Below are 13,497 nucleotides of genomic sequence, written 5' to 3'. Positions count from 1 at the left end.
TTTTTATATTTTAGCAATTTTAAGGGTGGAAGAAATTTTTGTTAATAAATCTATGGATATTGTTAGATAGCTTGGATTTTAATCTTTCTGAAATGTCCTCAAAAACGGCCATTGGACCGTCCGTTCATGAGTTATAATGGTTTAAAGTGAAGGAGATGATGATTTTCAATGTGTATCCAGTTTTACCCCTGTTTGAGTGTGTTAAAGTGAGTTTTCCTGGGCGGCGCCCGAATTCCGCATTTCTACGCATCAAGACGAAGAGAATGAGTGGTCGAACTTGAAAATCGGAGTACTTATATTTTTTGGCCGAAAAAAATGGAAAGGGGTACCACTTGCCATTTTTTTGGGTCGAAAAATTAAAGTTGTCCGATTTTGATGATCGACCACTCATTCTCTTCGTCTCGAAGCGTAGAAATGCGGAATCGGGTCAAACATATAAAAAATCCATTATTTCACTCCTAAAATGGGGTAAAACCGGAACTTGCTCTAATTTTTGCATGAATTTCGCGACAATTATGATTTCCACCATATTGGCTTTTTTCCTCTCGTCCAGATCTTCCATTTAAGTCCTCAATCAACCCCATGCCACCATTATCATAGAAGTTATGCACATGTTTATGTCTTACCGTTTTCGAAAAAAAAAAATTTCCTTCCCATAGTCCCACAAGCGCAAAATCGGAGAACCTTTGGGGAACGAAATCTTTACATATGGTTTATTTTATAAAATTCTTCTTAAGCAATGCTTTGATACAAACTGTCAGAAACTGACTAACAATCGATCTCCCCTCTATGAAGTTGATATTTCATCCGAGTTATTAATTAAATCATTTCAAAGCCATGACAATACCAGAATCCTGATAAACAAAATTTTACACCTTGTTAATGTCCCAATAAAAAGTTATGATCAACATAAATATATTTAGAAATAAATGACAATTAAAAGTATTTTTTCCGTAGGATTACTGATGCCTCAAAAATAATTTCTATCATTAACATTTTTCTTTCTTAATACAAAAATAATTAAAAGTATCAACAATGTAAGGTTTAACTCCTAATAAAAGTATCTTCAATTATTATACAATAAAATAATTGTCATAAAAAAGAATAACAAAAAAAATTTCTTAATATAAAACTCCAATGAGTTACAAATTGTTAATAATTAAAAAAATTTTATTATAAAATTTTAATATACCAACATGAAAGAGTTTTTGCCCTTTTAAAGAGAAAGTTTGTCTTGTAATATATCTGCCTCTTTATTATGCATACATGAATTTAGTTTTATTACATTCTATCTAAATTCATGTAAAACTTGACCCATATAAGTTAAAAGTCGAAAAAATTTCAATAGTCTTCAAAAAATACTAATAAGGATTTAATTATAATAAAAATCTTTTCTCTCATCACAAAAATTTAGTCTAAAAATCTAGTATATAGGGTGAAACTCACAAATTTATAACTTATAAATGGGAATGTTGACGCTTGGAGTAGTTTGAACGTAATTTGATCCTCTTACAAAATGGAAGAAGTTTCTGTCTCTTGGGGTGTTGAATATACACTATAATAATGACGCAACTTGATGCTTTTGTGTTTTCACATATTATTATTTAAGATACTTCAAATGCCTACGAGCATATACCATTTTGTATTCGTTCAATCGTTTACTCAGTCTGCTCTCACGAACGATCGTGGTAGAAAATAAAAGGAATAAAATTAGAAAAAAGAGATAAAAAGTGTATAGAACAATGTGAACAAAATTGTGAGGCAAACACTGCGACAACCGAATGATTTACTGAGGGAAGTGAACAAACGTTTGATTTTATAAAATCGTTTAACACTCGTTCGCGACGTTCATTCAATTCGATTAAATCCATTTAGAAAGATCAATCCGAAAAGTAACGATTTTACAAATTATAGCAAACGAGTTTAGAATTGCCTATTGTAGTTTAGGAAGTTTCATTATGTCTTAAATTAATTAATCATTTGTTTATTTAAATTTTGCTTCTTTTTTTTTTTTATTAAACACGAATTTTATCTGTTATTCAATTAGTTCTTTAAAATGGAAAATGCGGAGGAAAAATTATTTAATTAAATCAATAGAAATATGAAATATTTCCAGTTAAAAATCAAAAGTGAATTTATCCAAATATTACCAGATCAATTATCACGAAAATATTTCATTGCAATTATTCGAAATTTTAATTTTATAAAATATTTTTAAATTATGCCATCAAGTTAAATAAATAAAGAGAATAATTGATTTTTCTATTATTAATAAAGCATTATTTTTTTTAATTCATTATAGAATTCATTGTTGTAAAGAAATTATTAAAAGCAATAATAAATATTAGTTTATATATATTAATAAATGGAGATCCTCATTTTTATTTGAACGCCGGTAGAAAAAAAAATGTTGAATTAAAATATTTATAAAACAAAACATTTTTTCACGATGAAAAGTAATCATAAAAATATTATAACACAATTAAAACATATTTTTATATTGGAAAAATATTTATTATTATAAAAATCGACAATAGAAGGCTATAAAATTCTTCAGTAATAAATTTTTTTTATTTTTATGAATGAAATATGAGAGTGATTACCCTTCAGAAGGATTTTACGTCATGTTACTTTCGGAGTAGCCTTTATGTAGTCAGAAAAGTGAAACGAAATGTTACTTTTTATAGGATAATCACTTTTATCCCGATAAAAAAAAAATATTTATCTGAATAATTGTATTCAAAGGAATAATTTATCTCAAGTAATTTCATAATTAAATTCAATTAAAAATAAATAATGAACCCATATAGCTAATTAATATCAATAAAAAGGAGCGTCTTGTTTTGTATTTGGTTTAATTAGCAAAGAAATTTATGACCGAACGAATAATGAAAAGGTGTTATAACGTAAAAAGTTGTACAGAAGATGATTGAAAGAGAGTGAATGGGATAATATAAGGAGAAGTAGTTATATTAAGACACGAAAGGGGTGACAAAGCAATACTATAGAGTCGAAGGGGTGAATGTAGTAGAGTATGTAGGTATAAGGTTAGGCAAAAGGGAGTGAGCGGGCGTCGATGGCCGTGTACGATCCACCTCGCAGTAGGGAGAGTCAGGTACGAGTCAGCCGGCCGAATGAGTGCCAGTCTAGCGTGGGCGCGCGTTGTGGTATCATCCTTACTACCTACTAGTATACTCAATCTCCAATTTAACTATGAATTCAAATATCTGTCTTAATTATAACTAGTATATTATCAATTAACAACAGTGAATTTGATTGTTTATCATTAGTTTCATCTAGGGACTTTATTATTTTTTTAATAAACATCTTTCTCTGTGATTCTTCAATACTTTTTACGTGAATTGAAACATCATTTCTGCTAAAACTATTTTATCTGTTGGGTTGTGCATCATGTGACTACGGATCTCTTGAAAATTATACACATGTGGGTGAAGTTTTACTTCGTTAATGCATTGATTTTAGGTAAGTTTTGTTTGTTGTTGTCCAATTGTGTCTTGTTATTTATTATCTGTCTGTTAGTTTGAAAATATGTGAGAAGTGTATGAGAATAATTTGTTTGGATTTATTTTGATGTTTAGAGTGATGTATTTGATAAATTACTGTAACTGTATTTAATTTTTAATCGATGAAACTTCGATCGTTCTACTTCCATACTTTTTTTAAAAGTGGATGGATAAATTATGAAATGCAATATCTAGATTAACTAGAGCTTTCTTTTTTTTTTTTTTTGAAACAAACATGTTGTAATGAATGATAAATTTTGTAGGATTATTTGTACTACAATCACTGAATTATTCAACTTTGAATCTTTTTTATTCGTTCTAAAAAAAAAATGATTAGTTTTTTATTAAACTAATTATGACGGCCTATAATTTTATTATCAAGTACAAAAAATGCTAAGGGAAATAAATTACATGAAATAATCCAGCAAAACATTTATTTAATGCTAGTTATTATTCAAAATTTTTTTTTTTTTTATTTTATCAAATCGTAAATGTTTATTCTATTATACTTGAACGTAAAAAAATATGCACTCATAAAAAAAATACTTTGTTACTCATTCTAAAACTTTAATTGCTTCATTTTAAATTTAATTACCACTTACTAATAATAAAGAACAAGTAAACCATGATTTGTAAATTAAACAATCTAATTACAATTTTTTTTTTTTTACAACGAGGAAAATTGTTTTTCTTACGACAATACATTCTCACCAACCATTTACTTCTAAAGAATTTTAAGAATTCATTGTTTATTTATTTCCATTCATGGATAATTTTTATTTTAATTAAATTTTTTTTAGAATAATTAAAAAATTCTCAATTGACAATGACGTATTTATTCTTTTTTTAATTCTCATCTAGAGAAGTGTAGATGAAGAAAATGATTACATATTACTTGCAAACTTGAATAAAAATCTTGCTGCTTAATAAGCTTCTGTGTTATGGGTCCTTAAAAAATAACAATTACTCAACTACACTTTTATTTTGAAGCTTTTCAGTAAGTTATCTCTGGTTTTTTCTTGCTTAAAAAATGATGAGAACGACACCCCTTTTACCAGGAGACTTTAGAGTTTCCTTAAAATTCTTTTTTTATATTAAAGAGTCTTGTTGATAGCACACTAGTGTTCTTTCAAATCCAAAAAGCAAGAGATTCCAGCTTTAAAAGCAAACATGCTACGTGATCGGAATATCAAACAAAGCCACTTTGGTGTAGATTTTAGTATCTAGAATACCCAATTTTATTAAAAATTTAAAACTACACCTTATTTTTATTTTTATTGTACTTTATAGCGGCATTTTTCTTGTTGTTTTTTTTTACTATCTTTTTTTTCCCCACCCCAATCTGTATGATAGAATAGGTGAATTATTATCTCGACATAATATCTCACGACTGCGTAACATACACGCCAGAACTCACACGCAAAAGTGCAATTCCCTGAACTTACATTCCTCATCACATTTCCCTCGTGACATTGCATATGAAAACTCGATTGATATTTCTCTGATTAAAAGAAACACGAGGGGTGAGAGAGATTCAGAGTATCTACATGAACATTTTTTTATGAATTCATTCATACGAGTGGTATGGGTGTGACCTGAAAGATCTATTCTATTTAACCTATAATTAGGTGACTTTCAAAAAAAAAAAAAAATAAATTTTGGATGAATAAAAATTGACTCCATTAAAATAATCTTTCAATGGAGGGGTAAACACGAATTCAAATGATAGAACAATTAAACTGGAATTTCTTTATAAAAAAAAATCGTACCATCAATTCTATTACTAAATTCCTGGAATATGTAGAAAAAAAAGGAATGATAGCTGTGTTATTTAAAATATTTCATGCTGGTAAAGAAAATTAAAGGTATACCAACCCATGCAGATATTTATAAAAAATTTTTACATTTCACTCAGTCGATTGTCACCAGCGATGAAAAGTATTATTGTAAAAAATTTCACCAGCTCGCCACACCTCTAAAAATAGGTATGATTAAAAAAAATTTTTGTCTCAATGATGGTAGGAAAAATTTCATGAGCTATGTTTGAAGTTAAAATTGCGTAAATCTTTTGACAAATTTCAATAATCAAAATGTTTTTTTCAAAGCAGGGATTTTCTTTGTTGAAAGCAAAAAAATTGCAAACAAAAAAAACTAGGAGAAAAAGTCAAAAAATTATGGAGTTATTTTTTTTAATTGACTGTATATCCAAATGCTTCTTCTGTAGACGATTTGTTTCATGGGGAAAAAAAAAGAAATCAATTAAACAAAAAAATTCCCTAGAATTATTTGAGTCTATATAAATGATGTATCAACAGGACGAATGAAAGCCCATACTTTGATTGGAGTATGAATCAATATTTCCATTTTTACTAAAAATAAAGTACGAAAATGAAAATAGTTGAAAGGTATAAAAATAAACTAAATTTTCAAGAGGTCAAAATGATTGTTTGCAACATTCAACTGATTGTCAGTAACATTGCTGAAGGGAAATAATTACACAGTTGAAAACGACGAGACTCCGGAGCTTGTACAGAACTATGATTGAAGAGTAACTTTTCTATTTGAGTTGTCTAACATTTAATTACTCTAGATAAATTTTCGAGGAAGGAGAAATTTAATAATTCTTAATTTTTAATTTGAAAAATATTTGAATGCTTCCCAACCTCTACTTTACATCAAATTCATTATTCATCATCTATTCATAACTTTAACAATTATAATTTGAGAGTAGTGTTATCCATCTGATAATCTCATTTTAAGATATAAAGAGATGTTGCCTAATTTAATAGCAAAGGGAGCCGACAGTGATCCGGGCTGCTTCAGGTCAATTTCATATCACTCAGGTTAATTGAGTGCGACGCATTACTGAGAGGAGGAAGTAGACGAAAGACAAGAGCATAGATAGGAGGAGAGTCAGAGAGGGGAAAACAAAGAAAAGAGGTTTAAGAGTAAAAGGAAATTAATGAGAGACAGATTGTTAGATGCCACGAAAATCAAGGATATGCACGTCAGCTTTTCTTCCTGCTTTTTAATTAAATTTGACAAATAAATAAAAAAATTATTTTTTTTTTCAATTGTTCGAGATAATGCCTTGAGGAAATGTTTACCACTCGTGTTTTCGACATTCAAACTACAAATATGTTTCGTTAGAATCAACTCCATTGCTCGAATGCTCTCTTATGAATGGCCTTTATCAATTTAAAAATATTGCATTTTCATGAATGTCAATTGTTTGTGAATGTTATTGACATTTTTAATTCTTCTTGTGGCCCATTTGTTAATAAGTTATTTATGGTTGATTAAAGTCTGATAATTAGCCAACATTTTTTTAGGTGAATAAGTGTGAGAAAAAGTATTATCTTAATTAAGATATAGAATTTTAATTAATTATAAGATAGGTTCATTTATAATTGATGGATTGGAGATCTTGTGTGGTTGCTCTATATATTTATAAAATATGTAATAAAAAAAAATATGGAATAAAATTTGATGTTTTCAATAAATTGACAAATTCATGACATTGAAGTTGATAGATAGTAGGTCAGGAATAAATACATTTATCCAATTTCAATCTCTAGAAACCCTGCATGTCAATCACAAACTTATTCGAAAAATTCTTCTGGAAATATATGTTACCCTGTGATTTTATAAAAATAGATTGTTTGATAAAAAATAATTTAAAACAAAATAATTGAAATTTTCTTCACACTGACATTGATGAATTTTCTGATTAAAATTTATCACACAATAAAGTGTGTGTGTAAAAAGAAAAAAATAATCAATCGATCGATTATTTCATATTGCAACATCATTTATTTTCATTGACACTAAATTTGTTTACCATTTGCATCTCAAAACAAAATGCATACACAAAGACTGGTAACACAAGAAAAAGTAGGAAATAAGAGCATAAACGATTTCAATATACTACATAATACATCTCAACGAATAATTCTACCGGGAAAAATCAAAGACGAAAAGCTGTTTGATGTGCGCAAACTTTCTTGTTTACTTCGCGTATAAAGGGGAGACTAGGTTGCTTTGAAGAAAAAGACTTTGCTGGCAAGTAAATCGGAAACAAAAATTCGAGAATATTTTGTACTACAAAGAAATGCAGTTTCACCAAGTATTGATCCAATTTGATTGGACATACTGCAGTAGCAAAATAATTCTTGTTTATCGACTAATTTACTTACAGTTGTTTTGATCTCGAGCAAGTTTAAAAATACGATTCATTGAGTTTCTGATGTACAAACATGATTAAAAATATTTTGGCTAATTTTTTATAAAATAAATATTGTAAAATAAATAGGAATAATAACTCGAAGAAGAATTAGAAAGTAATTAAGACGTTTATTAAATCAATTTGGAAAAACGTTACTAACAATAAATTCAGTTGTTTGTCAATCAATATATATATATTTATTTTACAGTATTTAATTAGTGTACTGACATTACTGGAATTTCGTTTCATATTTCATACTCTTTATTGCCTTTTTGAATATACATTTTATCAATAAATAGACAAACAATTTTCTCGAGAGATATAAAATTTTTTGTTGGAGTTTATGCTATAAATTATCTTCAAATAATTCAAGAATGACTTGACTAATTCAGCTCAAAATTCAATCGGCTATAACTTATGTTAGGAAGTATCGAAAAAGGGATTTCGAATCAATATTCGATCAGCCGTTCTTCAGGTAAACGAACCTCAAGCAAGATAACATACTTGGGAAAATTAGATATTTATAAAATTTATGAGAGCTTATTTTCGTTATTTATCTTCTCCAAAACTACTATACTCTATCAAAAATTTCTTTCTTGATCAATGTAAACTAATACAAAATTAAATAAAGTATTTTACTGATAACAAATCCAATATTTATTTATTATTAATAAGTTTTCTTGTTATTTGTAGCTTTAATATTTGTCCCATAATCTAATAAAAATTAACTCTTTATATAATATTCAATCCGAACATCCAAGATGAAGTACTAAAAATTAATTACACCGTCTCGCTAGATGATAATTTAAGAAATTTAATTACATTATTGCATAACAGTCTTCTTAATGGATATAAAAATATACATATCTCTATGTTAATTATTGAAGAATTCATTATTTACATGTTTAAAGCAGAAATGTCAGGGAGGTAATTTTTTAAAGAATGATATTTATTTATAAGACCAAGTATGGTAAATTCGAAAATTTATCAAACGTTATTTTTCATTTAATCCTCAAGAGATAGAATGCAACGTTTGCATTTGTCAAAAATATGTACATACCTCATAAACAAAAATAGAAAATGATAATGTTAATTTTTCAAGAATTTAGCATATACTCTCTTCTCTCTTGACACTTTTCGTTCGCATCAGACAAAATTTTTGTCACAGACATTTTATTATGAGTTCGTGAGGAGTGTATAAAAAATATCCCACCGAGAAAGCTTCTTCTAGAGGATCAAGATATTCTCTTTTTTTTTATCCACCCATTCATGTTTATGGTATGGCGATTTATTTTTATCTACCATTCAAGTCATCTTTCTAGAATTGAAGAAGACAATAACGTGCAAAATAAAAATAAAAATGACCAAGGTCAGTTTTAGATGGAAAATATAACATTCTTCGTAATCCCTAAGTGTGATGAGAAGTAATATTTCTGACCTTTTTACCGCGTTGGAATGTTTCCAAGAAAGATAGAAAATTAATGAAAATAACTGGAAGGCATGTCTTACCTTGAACTTTTCTGCGGTAGTTTATCGCCATGTGTCATCGTTGGTATAAGAGAAAATAGCCCTGTACTATTGTTTGCAGACTACGTGGAGATTAGAAGAGAAGCTTTCATCCTGTCTCATATATTTTTCAGGTCAATCCCCTATTTTCTCAAAACAGAAATTAATAAAGTAGAAGAAGACATAAGAAAAACGGTAATGAAAATTTAAAAAACTCTTGAGCTTTTTTTTTTTGGTTTCAATCTACTTAAATTAATGTAATATTTTTTTTCTTGAGAAACATTATTCATCTTCAGAACACAACAATAAAGAAACTTCTGATTTTAAATGCGATACTCTATTCCACTGTGTGCTTAAAGATGATGATAAAAGATTTGAGCTTTAACGAGGTCACATTAACAAGCTTTAAGACTCAAGATAAAGTATAAATAGCAACAAAAAAGTACAGCTAAAGCAACTAATCGCTTATTACTAGTGTCAAGTATTTAAAATAATCTAAAGTATCCAATATGACGAGTTTAATCAGAAACTAATCTTGGAGGTTGTTTAGAGATACAGTGGGCAGAAAGCGTTAAAGCTCATTCGACTTGCGGCTGGAGTGGTGCAAGCAGAGAAAGATAGAAGGTAGGATGAAAGGATGAGAGAGAACTGTATAATGATAATAACTCGAGCAAACGTTGAAATTGCTTCACTTTCCATTAAATCACAGCCCGAAATAGTTTCTGGATACGAAGGTACTCGGCGCTAACACGGCATTACCGGCCCGGAGAAACACAGTGCGCGATTAACTGCGGCTAACGGTGCAGGCCCTCGAATTTCACCTCGTTACATGCTCTCAGCGCTTCCGACCTGTGCTTGCATCTACCAATGACTCCAGACTAACACACTCTACCCACCAACTCTATTACTTACACTGTACTCCTTTACCACTTTTCCTCTTAGGCTGTGACCTTTGTTATTCTACTCGAGTGATTAGATTCTAACTTTCAGTAATCTGTTACTTTTCCCAATACTGTTATTCAAAAACTCTAAGATAATATTTTTACAAATCATTTCATGGAAATTACAGTTTAAATGAACTTTATATTTAAATAAATACAATAGGTGTTGTAGTTGAAAAAAGAGTTGAGCTTTTTTTGTAAACACTGTTGAATCAAAATAATATGTTGATGATTGGAGTTTAAAACTATTTTAAAATTAGAATTGATCCTCATTTCACCACAAATACTGATATCAAAGTAAAACATTGTTATTATTATAATATAGGATTATTTAATCACATCAAGTTATTTACAACAAAATGGTATTGATGTTTATCGAATACAGTCATAGCAACGATAATTCAATAAATTAAAACCATTTTTAAGTGCTTATAACACATTTAAATTGTTATCAACAATAAATAATTGTTTAGAGTCATGTGAAGTCATTAACAACCATTTTGTATTAAAATTGATCTCAATTGTCAACAATATTAATTACTCAATAAATAGAATGGAAAATGAAAAAAAAAAAAACTGAAATACGTACGTACAATTGTCTATACGTATTGTACGTACGTACGTACGTACATTTATTTTTAAATTTTCTAATATGCTTTTAAATGTCTTGAAACGTAAAGAAATGGCGAAATTATAAATGAATGGATTCTATTACAATAACTTCTTAATAAGAAGTGAATGATGGATGAACAATTATTAATTACTTTCAATACTATCGAGAAATGATCAAATTAAATAAACCATTACCCTAGGACAAAAGACTGAAAAGTAATGAACAAATATAATTGTGATTGTATTGCTATACAGTTCTATACAGAAGCTCATGTATGTCCACATAAAGAACTCAATAACAGTTAATTATGTAATTATAGTATAAATAACATAAGCTATACGTTAGCTATGTATAGTTCATGTTGAAAAACATTAAGTAGATTTGAAATGATACAAATCAACAGACATTTTATTGATTGTTGAAGAAAAATTGAAAATATATTTTTTTTTATTCATATAATATTTTTATTTATAAATAAATGTAATTTTATTTTGTAGATAACTACTATATACATGATATTATTAATTTGCTGACAAGCTTTCATTGAAATTAATTTCAATTTCTGTTCGTATATATGCATCCATAATAAATTTATCAATATGATCAGGTTACATCTCTTCTATCAATCATATGCCATTGTTATTATATTTATTATCGCTATTATGATTATAATTAATATTATAATTGTTATGATTATTTTTAATATTTATTTTAAATACTTAATTAATATATTATCGATAGACAGGCAAAAAAATTCTCGACATATCATTAGCGATTATAAATGGAGATTGAATGGGAGTGAATACTCATCGATTAAATTGATAGATTTCGATGAGTCGACGGAAAAAAAAAAGTTTTATGACCTAGAGATTATTAAAGGTCGGTGAAAAGCTACTAAGCGAAAATCAATTTCATTATCACCTTACCAAATCCATTTGTGCCTTTCCTGAATGTTCAACTACACACTTTATATAGATATAGATAGATATCTTGCTGACCACCATGTTTTTTTCCATCTTTACTTAATGACTTGAAAGATTAAAAATTTTTATTCCAAAAAATTCTCCAGTTAATTCTCACGCATCTCTCACGTTTTTATAAAACGCATTACAAAAGCTTCCATGAATTTATGATTGGATTGTTTTGCACAAAGCTTTTTGGGGAGTTTTACTATGGAAATGTATATTTATTTCTTGTGAAAATTTTCTGGTTGTTTTGTTGTGTATGTGTAAAGGTATTATACATATTTTATTTGATGAAATATATATGTGTATAATAATTTTAGTTATTACAGAAATACTATGATACTCGACAATATAGAATATAGGTGAAAATAAAATAAGTAAAATCGTCGTTACTCAACTGTATTCAATGCAAACGAAAATTGGAATCAATGATATTGCCCGCACGTCTGCTTCTTCAAACGTTTATATCACTGCATCAAATTTTATAAAAATTCAATCCACTGAGTGGAAGGAATTTTTTCACATTTCAATAATCTTTTCGTGAGTAAAAATAGCTCGAATAAGTTTTTGATTTATTGTAGATTTACTGTTAATCGGAATCGATAGATAAGCTCCTTCGCTCGTAATTATTTACATTGTTTATAATTAAAATATATAACCACATAAATATATGAGAAAAATGATTTTGTTATACAAGAAAATGTTAATTTAACCCTACATTGCATCCAGTGACATATATGATGGTACAAACAATATTATTAAAAAAAACTCTAAAAAATGAAAAACACTAATGAATAAAATATCTATTCATTTACTGGATTTTTATTGTTTTATTATTTGTTTAGATGTCTAAGGTTTGTATAGAATAATATACATTTCCACACGAAAAAAATAGGCATTGTAGAGTTAATTAATAAAAATAATTATAAATAATTACAATGAAATATTGTTTCAATGAATTGTTTTTTTATTATTTAAAGTAATCATTAGAACTGAATCTGTTGAAACGTCAATTCTGATGAAATATTTTATTCCCGTATAAAAAAATTTTTACATAATAAAATTAATGGAATATATTGGCAAGAAACTGTAAGATATAAAAATGTGCATAACTTCTATGCTAATGGTGGTATGGGGTTGATTGAGGACTTAAATGAAAGATCTGAACGAGAGGGAGAAAGTCGATATAGTGCAAATCATAATTGTTGCAAAATTGATGCTAAAATTAAGGCAAGTTCCGGTTTTACGCCATTTTAGGAGTGAAAAAATTGACTTTTCATAAGTTTGACCCGATTCCGCATTTCTACGCTTCGAGACGAAGAGAATGAGTGGTCGATCATGAAAATCGGACAACTTTGATTTTTCGACCCAAAAAAATGGCAAGTGGTACCCCTTTCCATTTTTTTTGGCCAAAAAATATAAGTACTCCGATTTTCAAGTTCGACCACTCATTCTCTTCGTCTTGATGCGTAGAAATGCGGAATCCGGGCACCGTCCGGAAAAACTCACTTTAACACACTCAAAACGAGGGTAAAACTGGATACACATTGGAAATCATCATCTCCTTCACTTTAAACCATTATAACTCATGAACGGACGGTCCAATGACCGTTTTTAGGGACGTTTTAGAAGCAATAAAATCTAAGCTATCTGACGATATCCATAGATTCATTAAAAAAAATTTCTTTCACCCTTAAAATCGCTAAAATATAAAAAAAATCAC

At 28.3% G+C, this 13,497-nt stretch overlaps 1 protein-coding gene across 1 annotated transcript in view; it reads left to right on the top strand.

Moving 5' to 3' along the window:
• The first annotated feature begins 3,162 nt into the window (after positions 1–3,162).
• LOC118072429 (protein artichoke-like) overlaps positions 3,163–13,497 on the top strand; it is a 56,732-nt gene continuing 46,397 nt past the window's right edge. Inside the window, exon 1 of the mRNA XM_035092302.1 lies at positions 3,163–3,483. The gene's annotated coding sequence lies outside the window, so the exon portion shown is untranslated. The remainder of the gene's footprint in view (positions 3,484–13,497) is intronic.

The sequence above is a fragment of the Chelonus insularis genome, unplaced genomic scaffold, assembly GCF_013357705.1.
Source record: "Chelonus insularis isolate UGA/USDA-ARS -01 unplaced genomic scaffold, ASM1335770v1 contig_93_pilon, whole genome shotgun sequence".
Lineage (NCBI taxonomy): Eukaryota > Metazoa > Arthropoda > Insecta > Hymenoptera > Braconidae > Chelonus > Chelonus insularis.
This window is presented reverse-complemented; position numbering and strand designations above follow the sequence as displayed.